Here is a 19,859-nt window from a genome sequence, read left to right on the forward strand (position 1 = left end):
AACATAGTACATTCTGCTCCACCCTTTTACTTTTAGTTTGAATGTATCACCCTGTTTCAGGTGTGTTTCCTGTAAACAACATATAGTAGGATTCTGACTTTTAATCCAGTCTGCTAACTGCTTCCTCTTTATGAGGGAGTTTACCCCATTCACATTTATGGTTAGAATGACTAATTCTATATTGCTTGCCATCCTGTTAACCTCTGTTTATGTTTTTCTCCTTTCCTTCCCTCTTATCCCCCTACCCAGTATTAAACTTGTGAACACCACTTGCTTTTCACAGCCCTCCCTTTTTAGTATCCCTCCCCCACCTCAAAGTTCCTCCCTCTATTTTACCCCTTTTCCTCACAATTTCTGTATTCCCTTCCCCTTAGCTTACTCCTTCCCTCTCACTTTTCAATTAAGTTGAAGAAATTTCACCATACATCGAATATGTCTATTGATACACACTAAGTTCATCTCCTTTCTTTCTTTCTCTCAGATATAATAGGTTACCTTTGCCTCTTCATGAGATATAGTACCACCACTTTACCCTGTTTTATGATATAATTTCCTTTCCATCTCTAGTTTCTAGGACAAATTATACATATGTTCTTTACATATTTTTATGACAGAAGTATAGTTCTCAATATTTCTTTTTACCTTTTTAGAAATCTCTTGAGTTTTGTATTTGAAGATCAAACATTTTATGTAGGTCTGGTTTTTTCATCAAGAATAGATGGAATTCATTTATTTCGTTAAATGTCCATCTTCTTCCCTGGAAAACCATGCTCATTTTTGCTGGGTAAGTTATTCTTGGCTGCATACCAAGTTCCTTAGCCTTTCAGAATATCATGTTCCAGGCCCTTCGTTCTTTTAATGTGGACGCTAGGTCCTGGGTTATCCTTATTGTGGCTCCTCCATATCTGAATTGCTATTTTCTAGCAGTTTCCTTTGTCTGATGGTTCTTGAACTTGGCCACTATATTTCTTGGTATTTTGATTTTAGGGTCCCTTTCAGTAGGTGATCGATGAATTTTTTCAATGTCTATTTTACCCTCTGTTTCCAAAACATCTGGGCAGTTCTCTTTGATAATTTCCTCAAAAATAGTATCCAAGCTTTTTTTTCCCTCATATTTTTCAGGGAGTCCGATTATTCTCAACTTGTCTCTCCTGGATCTGTTTTCCAGGTCTGTTGTCTTTCTAATACTTGACATTCTTTTCAATTGTTTCATTTCTCTGGTTTTGCTTGACTACTTCTTGGTTTCTCCTTGATTCATTCATTTCTACTTGTTCGAGTCTAATTTTCAATGATGTACTTTCTTCACTCACTTTTTAAATATCTTTTTGTAATTGTCCAATTGTGTTTTTAAGTGAGTTTTTTTCTTCTATGGAATTTTTCCCCATTTTATTCATTTTATTTTTTAGAGAGCTGTTTTCCTTTTCCAGCTCACTAATCCTGTTTTCCTTGGAGTTGTTTGCCTTTTCTAATTCACTAATTTTATTTCTCAATGATTTGTTTTCTTTATCCACTCTGTCTTTAAATGCGTGGAATGACTTCTCCAGGCTCTCTTGCCAAGCTTCCCTTTCCTTTTCACATTTCTCTTCTAGTTTTCTTGTGAGAGCCTTTTTGATTTCCTCTATGAGGTTCTTTTTTATTGAGGAACAGATCATATCCCCCTTAGGGGATTCCTCTGGGGACAGTCTGTTTTTAGTCTCCTCAGTATTTGAAGTCTGCTCTCTCTCCATACAGGAGCTGTCAATGGTTAGAGCCCTTTTGAATTTTTTGTTCATTTTGTCAGAGCGGAATTGAAGAAAACAAATTGACAAGAGAAACAATGTTTTGGGGGGGATGGGGCTGGATGGTGTTAACGGGCTTCCTCTACAGACTGGGGGGGAGAGCAGCAGCAAGCCTCTAACAAGACAGCGATGGCTGCACTCCGTCTGAGCTCTGAGGCTCTGAGAATGAGCTGAGTCACTCTGAGGGGGGGTGGGGGTGGGGGTGGCCGGTTCCGAGAGACACTAGCTTTCCCGGGTTTTATTCTTCACCTCCAGTGTTTACACCCTCTCCACTGCTCCTGGCTTGCTGTCAAGATGGAATATCCACACTGGGGTAAAAGTCTTTTCTCAGAAAAGGCAGAGATCGTACCCCTCCCCCCTCCAGTCTGAGCTGTGTGAGCTGCCTGTCTCGCTCTGGCTTGCCTGCCCTCAATCTGCACCCAGCCTGTTCGACCCTCCCCCCAGCAAACACAGACCTTCTCTGGCAAATTTCAAGGATGTCGTCTGTTGGTGATTATTTGTGGGTTTATTTTCTGGTTAAGCATTAACTCTGAGGCTTGTCATGAAGTAAGTCCTGAGAGAAAACACGGAGCTCAAGCAGCTATCTGCCTCCATGCCGCCATCTTGGCCGGAAGTCCCTCAACAAAATTTTAATTCAATTCCACAAATACTTCATAAATAATCCCTTTTCACAAGTGTTTTATGATCTACTGGCTTACAGTCTTATCTTTCTCCTCCTTCTCCTTCTGTTTCTCTTCTACTTCCCTTCTTATCCTTCTTCTTCTATTACTACTACTACTACTACTACTACTACTACTACTACTACTACTACTACTACCACCACCACCACCACTCTATTACCACTACTACTACTCTACTACTATTCCTATTCCTACTCCTACTATTATTCCTACTAGCTCTTAAGAGCCTTAAGATTTACAAAATGCTTTAGGCATGTTATCTCATTAGTTCTGTGAACTAATGTTTAACCCTATGAACTAAATACTATTATTATCCCCATTTTACAAAGACAGAAATTGAGACAGAGAAATTAAGTGACTTCTACAAGATCACACAGGCAGCAAATGACAGAGCCTGAATTAAAACTTAAATCCTCTGATTCAAAATCTAGTACTCTTTTCACTAAAAGATGTCACTTCCTCAATATAATATAAATGGAACATAACTGCAAACATTTTAATTGTAATACAGAGGGGGTCAATATACATTCAGATAGATCTTGGAAATTATAGCATCTTAAGAATTTCTCATATTCATCTCTTTAAAAAGGTGCATAAGTAAAATTCTGGTACTGGATTTTTATATTCACACTGTCTTATACTTTAAACACCCATTAATATAGAAATAAGTCCTATCCCAATAAGTCCTGATCATCTCCTAAGTTTTCTTTAATGAAGACAATGATTGCTAATATGTATCGGTTAATATCGACCAAAAATAATCTATGTTCACTGTATTTTGAATTTAAAATTTTCATTTGCAGTAAAATTAAATTATTTCTGTTTGCAGATAGTTAAGCACAGGGACAGCTAGGTGGCGCACTGGATAGAGCACCAGCCTTGAATTCAGGAGGACCCAAGTTCAAATCTGGTCTCAGACACTTAACACTTCCTAGCTGTGTGACCCTGGGCAAGTCACTTAACTCCAGCCTCAGGGGGGGGGAAAAAGATAATTAAGCATATTAAAGTTTTTGTATTTCAGATATTTTCATAAATTACATATATAATAACACTTTTGTAGGTCACCAAGCAAGCCTAAGATGTTAGATGTGCCCAGTGAACCCAGGGGGTCTTGATTTCAAAGGAAATTAGTAGAATTATTACTTCCCACAATACTGAAGTCCACAAAACATAAGATTTAGAAGCTGCCAGAGAAACTTTAAAAGTGTTGAGAAGACTTCCTAGTCAGAGAAACATTTATTTTCTTATTCACTAACTTGACAGATTTTCTTTGGCAAAAATCACATAAAAATGTTCTTGGTAAGCTTTGCTTCATTATCTCTAAATCTATGAGATTTCAAAGCACATCAAAATATGATGTTTTTTAAAAATGGAATTCACAGAAAGAATTTGAAAGGACTTCAAGGTCAGCTAATCCAGTCCCCCTCCCATCCAGCAGGCATACATTTTTAAAGCATGAGAGGCAACTGTCTTATTTTTAAAGATCTTCAGCAGCTTCCATGTATGTCCTCATAGCGCATTTCAAAGTTAAAAAACAAAAAACAAACAAAAAAAAAAACCCTTTCTTTCTTATCTTTTATTTTTTAATAACATTGTTATTGAATCTTCTATCAAGACATAGACCAGTTGACCTTGGTCAGTGTCTTTTAATAAACTTCTTTTTACTTTAAAATAATTATTACTAAATCCTTACTAGTTTGCTTTTTATTAGGCTAAGTGAACTTAAGTCAAGTTCCTTATACATATCTGAATAAACTCTCAATTTTTCTGATTGTCAACTAAAAGGTATGCTAATAGATTTGGTGTGGCTGAAAGTGGCCTAACTACTGCAGAAAAAAATAGAATTTTAAGAAAGGGCTAAATTGTTCATAGCCTTTGACCCAGAGATTACAATATTGGGCATATATCATAGGGTGCATAAAGGCAGAAAAGTACTAGACTTGGCAAAATACCTCATTACCACCAGGGAGAGTTTGATTTTAAGGACAGCCATTAAGCAGAGAAATTTTAGGGGATTAAAAGCTCCTTGTAATCCCTTCTTTACCCCCAGTTTTTCTTTTGTCAACCAAGGAATTGCAACTGAAATTCTACCTGTTGATGTTTTATTCCTTTAGGTCAAGAATATGAACTCCACTAAAATACAGCCATCTTGAGATCGATAACATTTCAAGATATCATTTACGTGTTAGTGAAGAGATTCAGGAAGTAGGGGAGAGAAGTAGAGAAGAAAGTATATAATGAAAAATGGGGTTGAGGGTGACAATAATAAGGAGGAATGGGTTTCCCAAAGCTAAACCACTTATTTCTCAATTTTAAGGACATACTTGAATGAATCTTCAACAGAACAGAATCTCAGATTTGCCATTCATTGTCATTTCAGCCTACTCTTTAATTACAATAATCTTGGAAAATTGCTAGTAACTATATGTGATTTGGGCTAATTAGGATAGTGATAATGAATAGGCACGTTTATTTGTAAGTTTAAATATTTACTTTTTTAATATAAGGGGGATCAAGTTTTCACAAATTTCTATTAAAATATTTTTGTATTTATGCAAATACTTGAGAAACTGAAAGTAATTTAGCTCTTAGACTTGATAAAATATTTTCACATGTGATATTCATATTATTTTAAAATCAAACTTTTGCTCTGAAAGAAGGGCTTGGATATCATGGATCAATAATATCACACCACCACACATCAACAAATCCTTAAGCAAATCCATATGTACATGATTGCATTGCACAAAAGGGGAACAGACCTCTGTTCCAAGTTCCTATGGGCTAATTATAAAGCACAGCGAATTAAAAGAAAATTAGAAAACTTAATAACAGAACTGTGTCAAAGAAATATTTTAATGTATTATTTTTTTAAAAAGAATTAAAAATGTGACATTAAAGATGGTAAGAAATAAGGGAGAGGGAAATCAAGGAGAAAAGGTATTAGTGAGAGAGAGAGGTCAACTGTTTATCAAACAATATATTAGTGTTGTAGATCCAGATAATGATGATTTTTTTATCAATCCAATAAATTACCAGATAACTATTCTTAATATTGCTGCAAAAACACCAATCTAATATTGACATTTTCTGTCTTAATTCTGTAAATTATCTCATGATATGACCTTATCTGAGGTCACTTTGGGAAAACGAGTATATATACAAAGAGAACCTGATATGTTAAAAAAAAAAAAAAAGAAACACAGATTCACTTTTTCCCTACTCCCAATCAATGCTTTTCATTTTAATATTGAATGTATGTTAATATGTGAAAGAACTACATATGAAAATAAGCTAGATTTTTATCAAAATTCCAGGATGTTCTGGAGGTGGTTAATATTGTATTGAAAAAAAAAAAATCATCTGTTGTGTAGTTATTTCTGCCAGTCAGAATGCAGGGATGCCTCACATAACATTGTAAATCCAATTCCATTTATCAACAACTTATACTTCTAAAATGCTTTGTAAAAGTATTTCCTTTTTTTGAATATAAAACTGAAAAGCTGTTACAGTTTTTAAAAAAAGCAATTTAATTAGGATAAAAAGGAAAAAAAGGAAATAAAAAATGTTTCAATCACTATTTCTGATAAGGGACTTCTAGCTAAGAGACATGGGTTAACAAAATCAAATATGTAAATCCAAAAGCAATTCCCCAATGGATATCATCAAAGGATATGAACAAACAATTTTTAAAAGAATTATAAATTATTAGCAGTCATATGAAAGACTTTTCCAAGTCATTAATAGTTGAAATACTATGGACAGACAAGCATATTGATGGCGCACTGAATTGATCAAGTCATTCCAGAAAAGCAATTATACTAACAAAGTGACCAAATGTCTATAACTCTTTGATTCAAGTATCGACTTGCTAATTATATATTTCAAGAAAATCAAAGACAGAAAAGTTCCATTTGCACCAAAATATTCATAATATGCAACTCTGTTGCATCAAAAAGAAGGAAACAAATTAGATGCCCTCAGTTGGGGAATAGCTAAACACTGTCAAACATGAATATAATGAAATAATGTAACAGCATATGCAATGACAAATATAATAACTTCAAAAAGTAAGGGAAGACTTCATGATGAACAATGAAGTAAGTAGAGTAGGTAAGTAATACTATATAACGATTTAAATGAAAACAAACATAACAATCTAAACTCCAAAACTGAATTGTTTTGAAAAAGAATATCCTTGGAGAAGAAATGACAAAATTGGATTTCCCTCCCTTTTGGCATAGTAGGGTTAGGACTGATGACCTATATGTGTAGACCACTAAACATATAGTTAGACTCAGTTGATATGTTAATTAATTTTGTTCTACTGTTTTTTTCCCCTTTTAAAGATTCTTTTCTTTTTTTAAATAGATGACTTTTTCCTCATTCTTTGATCTCATCTATAAGTTTTTGTATATTTCAAATTGCTTTTCAGAATACTTGTACCCATATCCTGATGGGACTGAACTCATGTCTACCAACAGTGCATCACTGTACCTGATTTCCTACAGTTGCTCTATTATAATTTTCCATTTATGTCATCTTTGTCATGCTGATGGGTGTGAAGTGGAATTCCAGGAATGCTTTAATCTGTATTACTCTAATTTGGAGTGATTTGGGAGATTTTTTTTGTATGATTTTAAGACAACCTGGATTTCTTCTCTTGAGAAATGTCTCTTCATACCCTCAGATCAATTTTCAATTGGAGAATGTCTGTCTGTCTCCCCCTCTTTTTCCCCCCATTTTCCCTCTCTCTTTCTCTCTCTCTCCCCCCTAAATCTAAATCAGTTCTTAATATATCTTGGAAATGAGACATTTATCAGAGAAACTCTTACAAAGATGTTTTTCAGATAATTATTTCCCTTTTAATCTTACCTTTATTAGATTCGTGTGTGCAAAAACCTTAAAAATTATCCACCTTATTTTTTGCAAACTTTTCTATTTTTTGTTGGGTCATGAATTTTTCTCCTATCTCAAAATCTGACAGGTAATTTTCCTATGTTTCTTTAATTTATAATTAACTTTTGGATCTAGGTCACATGTCTAGTTGGTACTTATCTTTGTATAAATGTTGTGTTGGTCTAAATATAATTTCTTCCTTACTCTTGTCCAAATTTCCCAGCAGTTCTTGCCAAACAGTAAGTCCTTACGTGGGATATATGGGGTCTTTTTGTTTATCAAACCGTATGGTACTAAATAAATTTGCTTCTACATTTTGAATAACTAATATGTTACAAAGATTAATCTTTTTACTTTTAAACCAAAAATCTCTCCATTTTTAGCCAATTTTTTTTTGGTATAGTTTAAGACAAAAAATTATTCATAGTGGATCTTTCTGTGGTGGCAAAAAACAAACTAGGAGCTAAAGCGAAATCTTTAAGAAATGAGTTATGGTGTAGGTAATAGAGTGAATGTAATGATTAAAATACTACAAACAATGAGGAAAGAGATGATTTTAAAAAGACATAGAAAAATATATAAATGGATACAGAGTGAAGTAAAAACATAAGGATAATTTATATTTTAACATCAATGTTATAAAAATGAACAATTTTGAGAACTTTTACAAATAGAGACTGAAATATGAACCAAAATAGTTTATATAGTAACAACATTGTAAAATTGTATTACTTTGAAAATTATAAGAACTATGATAAATACAAAGACAATTAATGATTCTAGAGGACTGATGATGAATATCATCTCCATTAAAGAGAAATGATGAATTCAGAATGACATACTATTTTTTTCCCCCTTTTTCTGGTAGGGTGGAGGTAGGGATAGAAAATAGATTTCTGTTAATTGTTTTAAAATAGAGGTTGGTGACATGCTACTAAAGTGAAATGTTGAATGCATTTTCAGATGAAGTCACTATTTTAAGTTTTACTTAACTTTTACTTTGTTACACGACACCTTTCATGAAATGAGAGCAATCTGCAAACATCTATAAATGTAAATGTAACAATAAAAGTTTAAAAAATAATAAGTGATGGCTCTCTAGTTGGGAGGGAATCATTTAGAAGTGAAGATGATATAAAAACAAAAGATATATATGTAAAGTTAAAAACCCTTTCCATGCAACAAATCCATAAAGTTGAGAGTGGTAGTATTATTATACTAATTTAAAGATAAAGAAACTGAAGGTCAAGAAGAGTAAAAGGTTTGCTCATGGGTCACACAGGCAACTCAATAATGAAAACTTCATTTGAATCTAGGTCTTCTGGCTCTAGGACAGGTAGATTACAAAGTGGATAGAGCCCCAGGCTTGGAATCAGGAAGACTCATTTCTGAGGGTTCAAATCTGGCCTCAGACTCTTATTAGCTGTATGACTGTGGGCAAGTCACTTAACCCTATTTGCCTCAGTTTCCTTATCTGTAAAATGAGCTAGAGAAGGAAATGGTAAACCACTCCTGTCTTTGCCAAGAAAATCCCAACTGGGGTCATGAAAAGTGTGATACAACTCAAACAAAAATCATTCATTATCCTTCAATTCTGTGCTCCATCATCAAGTCACATTAACCCATCCTCTAAAAAGTATTTAAGATTTATAACACTGTTCCAATGAAACTTCCTTAAGTTTGTTTCTAGTTCTAAATCTAGTTTCTAGGCTCTAAGGAGTCTTAAGTTTCTACCCAAACTCTCTCTGGTATCTCTTGCTATAGCTAGATGAGACTGATTTTCTTGCTACAGCTAGATGAGACTGATTTTCTGATAACAGGTAACGCTCATAGACCACATGGTCCTATAAAGTGACTGCAAAAAACTAGTCCCATACACCCTAACACATACTCAAACCCTTTTTTATTATACTCTGGGGCTCATTTGGTGCTTAATTCCTCTCTCTCAAAGAGTTGGACTTACTCCTACAGCTCTCCAGCTGCTTCTCAAGTCAGTGAAGAAGCACTTACTGATGCTGATATGGTGCTAGGATCTATGTGCAAAAAATCATAGAATGTCAAGATTGGAAGAAGTCTTACAGACAGCAAGATAGTTACAAAAGATGCAATAAACTAAGAATTTTAGGAAAATGCAATAAGAGAATATAATAGAAAATACTTGAAAAAGACTCTTCATAAAAAGTCAGACCTAACATTAATAACTAGCAATTTTTAGTACTTTAAGGTTTGCAAGGTGTTTTTTACAAATATCTTATTTTATCCTCACAACAACCAAGGGACTGGTGCTATTATTTTCCTCATTTTACAGATAAGGAAACTAAGGCAAGCAATTGTCACACAATTGGTTTCTAACAATGGATCTGAACTCAGGTCTTCTTGACTCCAGGTCCAGAATTCTAATAATTGTATCCTAATATTTTTCATCCATTCTGGGAGAAAAAATGTACTAATTAGTGGAGTAGTTCAATAAATTCTACATTTTTTTTTACTTTTCTCTCAGAATCATTCAAAATTCTTTTATATTCACAAGTAGAATGGTAAAATTAATTCATTATGTTACGTAACAGAATTGTTCTTTGTAGAGAACAAAGAATGTCAGAAATTTTTTTACTTACTTTTCTCCCAGTTTTATCTGAAACTGTCTGTTCATTTCTTAATAGCACAATAGCTTTTCACTATATTCATATGCCATAATTTGCTCATCCATTCCATAATTTATAAGTTCCCACTTATTTTAAGTCTTTTGCCTCTACACTAAAAGTTGCTATGAATATTTTTCTACACATCAGACCTATTCTTCATTCTTTGAGCTCTTTGGGGTATAGGTTTAATAAAACTATTACCAAGTATATACAATTTGGCAACTTTTGGGGCACAGTTCCAAATTATTTTTTAGAATGATTAAATCAGAATAAGAGTTACAAAAAAGTGCAGTAGTGCACTTTTCCCCAACATTTTACCACTTTCCTTTTTAGTGAACTTTGCCACTCTGGTGGGTATAAAATAGAATCTCACAGCTACTTTAATATGAATTTCTACAGCTAATAGTTGCTTGGAACACTTTTTCATATAGCTTTCATTTCTTCCCATGAAAATGGTTTATTTATATTTTTTTGACCATTTACCAATTGGCAAATGGCTCTTATTCTTTTAAAACATATTTTAACTTCATTAAGTATTTCTCAATTACATTAATATTTTTAACACTCATTTTTACAAATTTGAGTTCCAATTTCTCTTCTTCCTGTCTCTCCTCCAGTCCTTAGGAAGGCAACAAATAAGATATAAATTACATACGTGAAATCATGTAAAATATATTTTCATAATAGAATGGCTTATGGCTTAATGGCTCTTTTTCTTATAAAATTGAATTGGTTCCTTATGTGTCTTGGAAATGAAAACTTTATCAGAGAAATTTGCTGCAAAGCTATCTCCCCCAGTTAATTCCATTTTAATCTTAGTTGCATTGTTTTTGTTTGTATAAAAGCTTTAAAATTTTATACATACAAAATTGATTATTTTATTTTCTGTGACCCCCCTTTCTTATTTGGTGAATAAGACACCTAGACATAGAAGTGAGAGATAATTTCTTCCTTGTTCCTTTAATTTATTTATGATATCACCTTTTATGTTTTGGACATGTATTCATTTACTTTGTCAAATAATGAGTCCTTACTACGTAACTAGAGATCTTTGGGTTTGTCTAACATTAGGTTACTACATTAATTTGCTTCATATATTGTATAATTAATCTGTTGCTCTGATTGTCCTTTCCATTTCTTAAATAATACCAAGGTTTTAGGTTTTTTTTTTTTTAATGTATACTGTTTTATAGTATTTTGATACCTGGTATAGTTAGGCTGCCTTCCTGCTCATTCCTTTGATCCTATTATTCCTTGTGAAATTCTTGATGTTCTTGACTTTTACCTCCAGTTTGATTTCATTATTATATATTTTTTCTATCTCTGTAGAGTAATCCTTTCTTTAGTTTGATTGTTATGATATTGAATCAATAAATTATTTAGATAGCATTCTGAACTCATAAACAAATGATGTTTTCCCAAATATTTAGGTATATATTTATAGTGTTTTGTAGTTGTATTCATATAGTCCCAGTGTGTATCTTGGTAGGCAGACTTCTAAGTTTTCATACATCCTGAGTTATTTCAAATAGAATTTCTCTTTATATCTCTTCTTGACAGACTGGATACCAATATATAGAAAGTCTGGTGATTTTTGTATGTGTTTTTTCTATTTAATTCTACATGATCCTCATAAAGAACTAAAAAAAAGTATAATGAAGCTATCTACCAATCAGAAGACTGGGACTTATATAATGTACTCACCACACAACAATAAAATAGTAAAGCCTTAGTTTTTTTTTTTTTATTTTCATGGAAAACAAAAGGATAATGACTACCCCATTGCCCTAGAATATTTATGCATACCTCTCACCATTATTCTAAGCAAAGGGATTCAGAAATATAGTGTATGAATGTGAATAAAGGAAAAAAATAAATTCTTAAACAGATTTAAAACCCTACTATTATCCATTAAAACCAATTATTTTATCATATCATATACTAAAATATGATGATCATAGACAGAGTTGAAAGGAACATTTGCAGATCAATTACTCTAACCACATTTTTGGAATAATGAAACAGAAGCCTGTAGATTTAAGTAAATTTCCAAAGATCATATAATAAGATACTTCCTTGGTTTCTTCTAAGACTCAAGAAAGAAAGAAGTAAAATGTGAAAAAGTATCATTCCATATTTAAGGCAAAGTGCACAAATATCCCTCATTTGATTTAGAATTGTGTGTAGTTTCTTTCACTCCCCCCACTAAAACCCTAACTAATTCTACAATGAATCATGGAAATGACCATCATATCTGGATAACTTGGTCAGTAGAATGTAATCTCTGGAAAGTCCTTCACCAGACTTTAAAAAAAAAAACAAAAACAAAAACAAACAAAAAAACCCTTAAAAAAACATGAGTCTGGTGATGAAGTATTCATTATCTGAAGACTAATCTAGGCAAGTGTAGAGAAACCCAGCATCAGGCTTTCTATAGAATGTGATGAATTTCTTGATTCTAGCAACTTATTAATTAGAGAGAGGTTACAAATCTTTGTTAGAGGAAGAGTACTAGCACTGAAAAAATTGCTGTCTTGAAGTACTTACATATTCTTTCCTTCTTCAGTCATCAAATTATATATACATGACTAGCCATCATTCCCTATTTGAACTTAGATTCATGTCTCATGGTTGCTTCTAATTCCTATATCCAATCATCCCATCCCATGCCAGATTTACCACCAAATAAGTCCAATTAGTTTCTAAATTTTATCAGTTTTATTTCCACAAATTTTCTTGCATCTTTCTCTCTATTCTCTTTCTGTTCTCCATAGCACAGCCAACATCTTAATTCAAGTTTTATCATTTCTCATCTGGATACAATAGCTTTCTAACCTTTTCCTTTTGTCCAATATGTCCTTTCTCCAATTTTTCATCCACATAACAATGAAAATAATTTTGAGTGAAAGTGCTAACTACATACTCTATGTTTTCTTCAAACTGGAGTTATTAATCACTCTCCTAATATAACAGTCTATCTTCAATTTCATGCACTTGTACAACCTGACTTTAATTATTACATCCTCTCTGCTCTATACAACTCAAAACAATAATTTTGATAATTCATTATCCACAGAGCCAATGGGTTCTGAGACTCAAGAATTTCATCAACAATAGTTTTTTTTTGGAGAACAGACCTAAACATAAAAATATATGTGTGTACATGCATGTTACTGTTCTTTGTATTCAAAGATAATATTGATAATTATTACTACTAATATTATGATTGTAATGATGATGAAAAGAGAGATGCATAATCATCACAGCTTACCTACACTTAACACAAGGTCTCACTCATTGATTACTTCTAGAATACATTAATAACTTGTTATCTAGAACTTCCTTCCTCAGATGAAATAGAAAGAAGGGCTCTTTTATGCTCCCTCAAATCAAATTTTCTTGATGACCTCATACTCTACCTATATTGTACTATTCATCATCCAGTAAAGAACTACATAAAGATAAATACTTTTTAAAAAAATTATCCATGATGCTATTATTTTCCTGCATGCTTGAAGATCTCTCAAATTAGTAAAGAGAAAAACCATTTTATTCAATTCATAATACACTTCATGGATCTTCTACATGTATCAAATGAAGACAAGTCAATAAGCATAAATAAAACATCTACAATATGCAAGACAGTCTTCTATGAAGTGTTGGGAATACAAAGAAAGACAAAACGAATCCCCATTCTGAAAAGTCCACCATTCTAATAATAATAATCTAATAGAGGATATAATATATAGATGATTATGTAAAAACAAAACACACACAGGATAAATTAGAAATAGTATTAGAAGGAAGGCAATAGGAATTGAGCTTACCTGAAGAGAGCCAAAGAAGTCAAGAGATAGAAGTGAGGAAGGATAAAATTGCAGGCTTAAGGGACAGTGAGTGAAAATTCAGTCAAGAAATAGAGGAGCAAAGGACATCTCCCACTTTTTTGTGTCTCTTGTAAAGCCCTCTACTCAAAAACCACATTCTTGATAATGCACCCTTAGTCATAGGATCACACACTTAAAACTGGAGGAGACCCAAGAGTTAACAAATCTAAGCTATTGGGATGCCAATAAAGAGAAGAAGGGTATGGTGGAAGTGAAATCACTTGGTTAGTCCAGAGGTGAGGAGTGCTGAGAAGGCCCCTGTGAGCAGCTATGGGCGGGGGTTCACTATGTGGTAGGCATGAGTTTAGTGGGTCATTAAAGTTATATCATATAGTCACTTGATAGATGAGAAACCTAAAGCATTCAGGGTAAGTGATTTTCTCTAGGTCATACAGTCAGTGAGTTTCTGAGATAGGATTTGAACTCAAGTCTTCCTCTCTACCACACCATTCTGCCCATCAATCTAAGCATCTAGGTTTAAAAACATGTCTACAGAATGTCAGACTAGCAATGTTTTCTCTCTGTATAAAACAGTTAATAGAATATTTAATCATAGTGTTATATGATTTTTATAAGAATGCATTCACTATACCAATATTGGTTGACTGGTTAGTGGTTCAATATCCACATAGTCATTCAACCCTAGCTCAAACTACCTTTCTAACCTTATTATATGTGATTTTCCTTCCCTCACTCCATTGTCTTGCTGAACTAGCCACAAGTACCAAGATGGGAAAGTATAGCTATGTAGCAGTTCTGAATATTAGAAACTCAATATGTTTTGAGCAGCAGACAAAAAAAATTCTGTCTCTGGTTTCATTTAAAAAGACTGTTCAAGATGAGGGAAATGACAGTTATATACTTTGCTGTGGTTATATCACATCTGTTGTATTGTATTAGGTTCTGAACACTATATTTATAAGCTGCAAAGTGTCTAAAGAGATACGCAAAGAACTGAGATGGTTAAAGGCTTGAAGATCATGCCAAATGAGAATGTGTTGAAAGAATTGAGAATATTTATTTAGCAGAAGAATTGGGAAGAGGTGAGAAGACATGATAGTTTTCTTCAAGATTTAAAGATCTTAGACTGATACTACTACCCATAGACAGAAAAGAAATATAAAAAGAATCCATATGTACAAAAAAACTAAAGGGATAATAATCAATTGAGAAATGGTTAAATGAATTATAGTATATGAATATAATGGAATGCTAAATAGGATAAATAAATGATAAAAAGACAATACGAATGATTGAATGGGAAAAATCTTTGTATCAGATTTCTTGGGTAAGAATCTATTATTCAACACACAAATGTATATATGCATGCACGCACACACACACACACATACACATATATATATATACAGAGAGAGAAAGAGAGAGATAGGGGCTCTCTCTTTCTCTGTGTGTGTATATATATATATATATATATATATATATACACATATATGTGTGTGTGTGTATTAACTAATGGCCATTCTCCAATAGATAACTGATCAAATGATATGGAAAAATATTTCTTAAAGGAAGAATTGCTAAGTATTCACAACCATATAAAAGGATGCTCTAAATCATTAATAATAAAATAAATTACTTTTGTGTGATATTTAACTTCAGTTTTTTGGAGGACAAATATTCTAAGAACTGATAATATAAAGAAAGCAAGTAAAATGTGGCATTATAAAGATAGACCTTTGTTTTCAAGAAAAGCTTAGTATTATTAAAAATATAATGCAATTTCCAAATTTTCCAATTTTCCAAGGAAAGCTTAGTATTATTAAAAATATAATGCAATTTCCCAAAGGTAAGTCAGCCCACTGTTTTTCTCTATTTGAACTATGGAGACAATGATGGAAGACCATGGAGACCATATTGGAATGATGGATGGCATAGCAGATACATAACTGTTTTTTCCATGCATAAAAATGTTCTAGCTCTCTAGTTATTATAGGTTTGGCATAACAATTTCCAAAACATTTTTACTCTGTGTGTGCACGCATGTGAAATATTGAGGATGACTTGTTAGCTATATTATGAAAATTCCCTTTCTTACTGGTATCAATGGGATATCAAATTTCATTATCATCACCAAATCTTACAAAGTACTTTTTCCTTACATCTCTAATGTACTTGTCAAATATTTTATAATAGAATGATCTCTAATGCCTCATCCCCTTATTAAATTATAAGTTTTATAATTTTAAAAACTTAATAAAGCTTTGAATCTACTTCAATGTCTGAAGGTTTGCTCAATCAATGTGCTTCTTTTCCCTTTAAGCATCTGAAAAATGTTATCAGTTACACAGGACAATCCCTTTGGTGAAATTATAAAAAAACAAAGACCTATATTTCTAGCAATGGTCATTCTTTATCATCTACTCTGCAGGTCTAACAATCTCTAAACACCACAAATTCATTCACACTGAGATGCCAGGAAAGTAATGAATTATCTTCATTTGTGAAAATTGATTCAGAAGTAAACTTTAATAAAGAAGAATGACTTGTTAAGAGAAGAATTTCAGGAATCAGTGTTATAGAACAAAATAGAATACAATAAATCTCATCAAGCAGCTTCTTACTCTCTAGGTTGCACTTCAATCTTTCTCTACATGTCTCAGCTCTACTTCTTAATGCTGATGACATCTCTGGAATTTACATATTGGAAGTATCTTTTTTTCCAGGTGACCTCTCCCTATGATTAGATGGTTCCTTCTAAAATCTCCACTTAAGCAAGGCACCAAGGCCATCCAGATCTCATTCCTCTCTAAGATATTGCATTCAAGACTTTCTCTTACCAAGCCTCTTAGTCTCAGCTTCTTTTTATATACAGTCTTTCCTCATTAGAATATAAGCTTCTTGAGGGAAAGATGTGTCTTTCTACTTGTATTTGTATTTTCAATGTTTAGCGCAGTGCCAGATATGTAACAAATACTTAATAAAAGCTTGTTATCTAAACAAGACAAAGTCCCCAACTCTTTAAGGAGACACTCAAATAGTCATAATTTAATATTATATGGCAAGACACCAGAGGGTTACAAAATAGTGTTGTGTGAAGTATGAAAGGGAAGACCTAAAACAACTTTGAAGGATCAAGGCAAGTTTCATGGAAGAAGATGATTGAAACTGCTCTTTAAATAACAGATGGAAAATCAATAAATAAATAAAAGAAAGGAAAGGGTTGCAGGCACCAGGAATAGCACAATGCATATCACACAAGATGACGCAGGATAATCAGATACATGTTCAGTCTGGCCAAAGAATAAACTACTATATGAAATAAGGCTAGAAAGGTAGGATGGCACCAGATTGCCTGAATTTAACTTGGGAAGAAATATGTCATGTGATATAAGTATGATAAGAGTGATGTGACTGGATCTATACTTAAGAAAGGTTATCTTGTTAGTATTATGGTTGGAAACAAGAAAAAATGAAAGTAAGAAGACATAAAAGGGAGCTAACATAATAATTAAGAAATTGCTATTAAAGACCTATCATAGGAAAAGGAAGAAGTTATTTATTTGTGAGATAATCTGCTCACAAAACTAAAAGTACCTGAAAATTGGCTACTAACCAAAAGGGAAAGGAATAAGTTAAAGATAACCCTTAAAATTATAAATATGGGACATAGGGTAAATTAACGATGAACTGAAAAGTCAAAAAGGAGAGAGAACAGCTTCTAGATGCCAATGGGACAGTCAAAAATGCCCCTTCACCACTTGCAGATGCAGGTATGGAGCTAAGTAGAAATTCAGGACTAGAGATATATAGACTTATGAGTCATCTCTATATCAGTAATAGCTCAAACAACAAGAGTGAATGAGATTAGTAAGGGAAAGAATATAGAGAGAGGAGAGATAGATACTTTGGCATAGGAGATCTTTTCTCATACCCCTCCTGATCATACCACACCCATTCTGCAAAAGCATAAGACTAACATCTGTTCTGCAGGCTTGTCATTTATGCAAAAAGAACCTTTTAGTCTTCCACTAATAAACAAAAATTTATTACATGTCCAAAATTCTAAAAGTAACAGAAACACAAGTAAAATGAAGGCGTATGAAAATAGTATACTTGCAAATTGGTCTACATACTCTGTTCCTTCTACCAATAAAAGCAAATATTACACAAGAATCAAAACTAAAATGAAACATAGACAAAACAGTTTTGAGTACATAAACACTAAATATCATAGAGAGGTCATTCTAAAGTACTGGAGGAAAGATCCCAATTTTTTGTACCAAAGCTAAGACTTATCTCCTAAGGTGTATGTGTGGAATTCAGCCAAAGTGAAGATTTCATGAAAAAGGTAAAAACTCATTTCTATTCTTTTTCTATTTAAGCCCTAGAATTATCCATATAAAAAGATATTAGTAGATTTTTTGCTTTCTAATTGAAGTCATTGTCTGAAGGAAGAATTTAGGGGGAAAAAAGCATCTAAGTTCTTAACACTAGTGCTAATGTTGGCTTCAAGTTTATAATGTAGTCTTATTTATAAAAATAAATAATATTTCTATATCAATTTCACACATATATTTCATGTGACTCACATGACAATCCTGAAAGGTTAATAGCATTAACATTATTATCCCTAGGAAATTAAGGCCTAGAGAAGTTGTTGAGTGTTAAAAGTCAGGAAACAGAAAAGACAAGACTTAAATCTCAGTTTTCTGACTCCATTACACCACAGATGTCATAATTATATATCCAAATTCTTCTACTGCCTTCAAATTAAACAACCAAAATTTCAACTCTTGTAGCAGTGTTTAAGTGTGATAATCAATCTTCATCCTCACCTTTTATATATAATAGTTTAAAGTTTACAAAATACTCATAACGGCATTGTGATATAAACAATGCAAGTATTATATTCATTTTTTCAAATAACAAAAAAAATTAATTTTAGAGAAGAAAAGTGACTTATCTAAGATCAAACAGCCAGTAAAGTTACAAAGCCTAGTTTCAAACAGAGGTTCTCTCATTCTGAGACTAGTGTTCTGTGCTCCATAGTATAAAAATAAAGTTTACCAAAAAGTTTCAAGCAAATAAAAATGAGTTCTTGATCTTCTATGGTATCAAACAACCTCAGAGTTGAAAGGACCTCAGAAGTCATCTAGTATAACTTATATTTGCAAATAAATCCCCTGCACAACATATTGAAGACATGCAAGAAGAGAAAATCTTTTATCCTACTCTTCCATCTTCTCTTAGCCTCTCCATTCCAGTCCATTCCATTTTGGATTGACAAAGATTTATTAGGTGATTATTTTGAGCTGAACACTTCACTAAAAGAAAGAAATACTAAGACCAAAAAGCAAACCTAAACAAGGCCTGTCCTTAAGGAACTTTCATGATAATGGATCATTCCCTCACTACATACAGCAAAATTAAAACAAAATTAAAATTCTGAATAAGACAATTATGGAGAGGTCACTTGAAACAGAGGAAGTTATAAAACTGATCAGCATTTAAAAACACCTCCCCTTCCCCAAACTCATAACTGTTATGAGTCAGAACTCTGAAACAAGGATTCTTACAAGGTGTTAAGTCAGTGGAATTGATGAGACAATGGTTATCTAGTTTAGCATGGTGATTAATAGTTCTCTAAGTTCAGTATGATTGATTTAATCTTACAACAAATAATGATTTCCTAGTGATATAATGATTGGTTTATACTCAGTGTAGAGCATATAAGTTGGGACTCAGAGCCAGAGAAGACAACCAGATTGGAGGTGGGAGCTCAAGCACTTGGACTCAGAGCCAGATTCGTTAACTTTATCTCACACCCCCGTGGTGGCTCACCTGTCCTACATTTCCTCCACTGGGCCCCAGGCAAGGAAACTAGATTGTGAAGGAGATAATAAAGAATTTGGAGTTAAACACCTGCCTATTCTTGCAGCGATTACTCTACTGAAATGAAGCTGCTCCCAAGACCTCCAGAAAACCAAACAAGAACTTTACAAGTAATTGGTT

The 19,859-nt window shown here is 32.9% G+C and overlaps 1 protein-coding gene across 2 annotated transcripts in view; it reads right to left on the bottom strand.

Moving 5' to 3' along the window:
- The window catches only part of GNAL (G protein subunit alpha L), a 465,118-nt gene that overhangs the window by 167,673 nt on the left and 277,586 nt on the right, over positions 1-19,859 (bottom strand). The gene's annotated exons all lie outside the window — the stretch shown is intronic.

This window comes from Sminthopsis crassicaudata, chromosome 1 (genome assembly GCF_048593235.1).
Source record: "Sminthopsis crassicaudata isolate SCR6 chromosome 1, ASM4859323v1, whole genome shotgun sequence".
Lineage (NCBI taxonomy): Eukaryota > Metazoa > Chordata > Mammalia > Dasyuromorphia > Dasyuridae > Sminthopsis > Sminthopsis crassicaudata.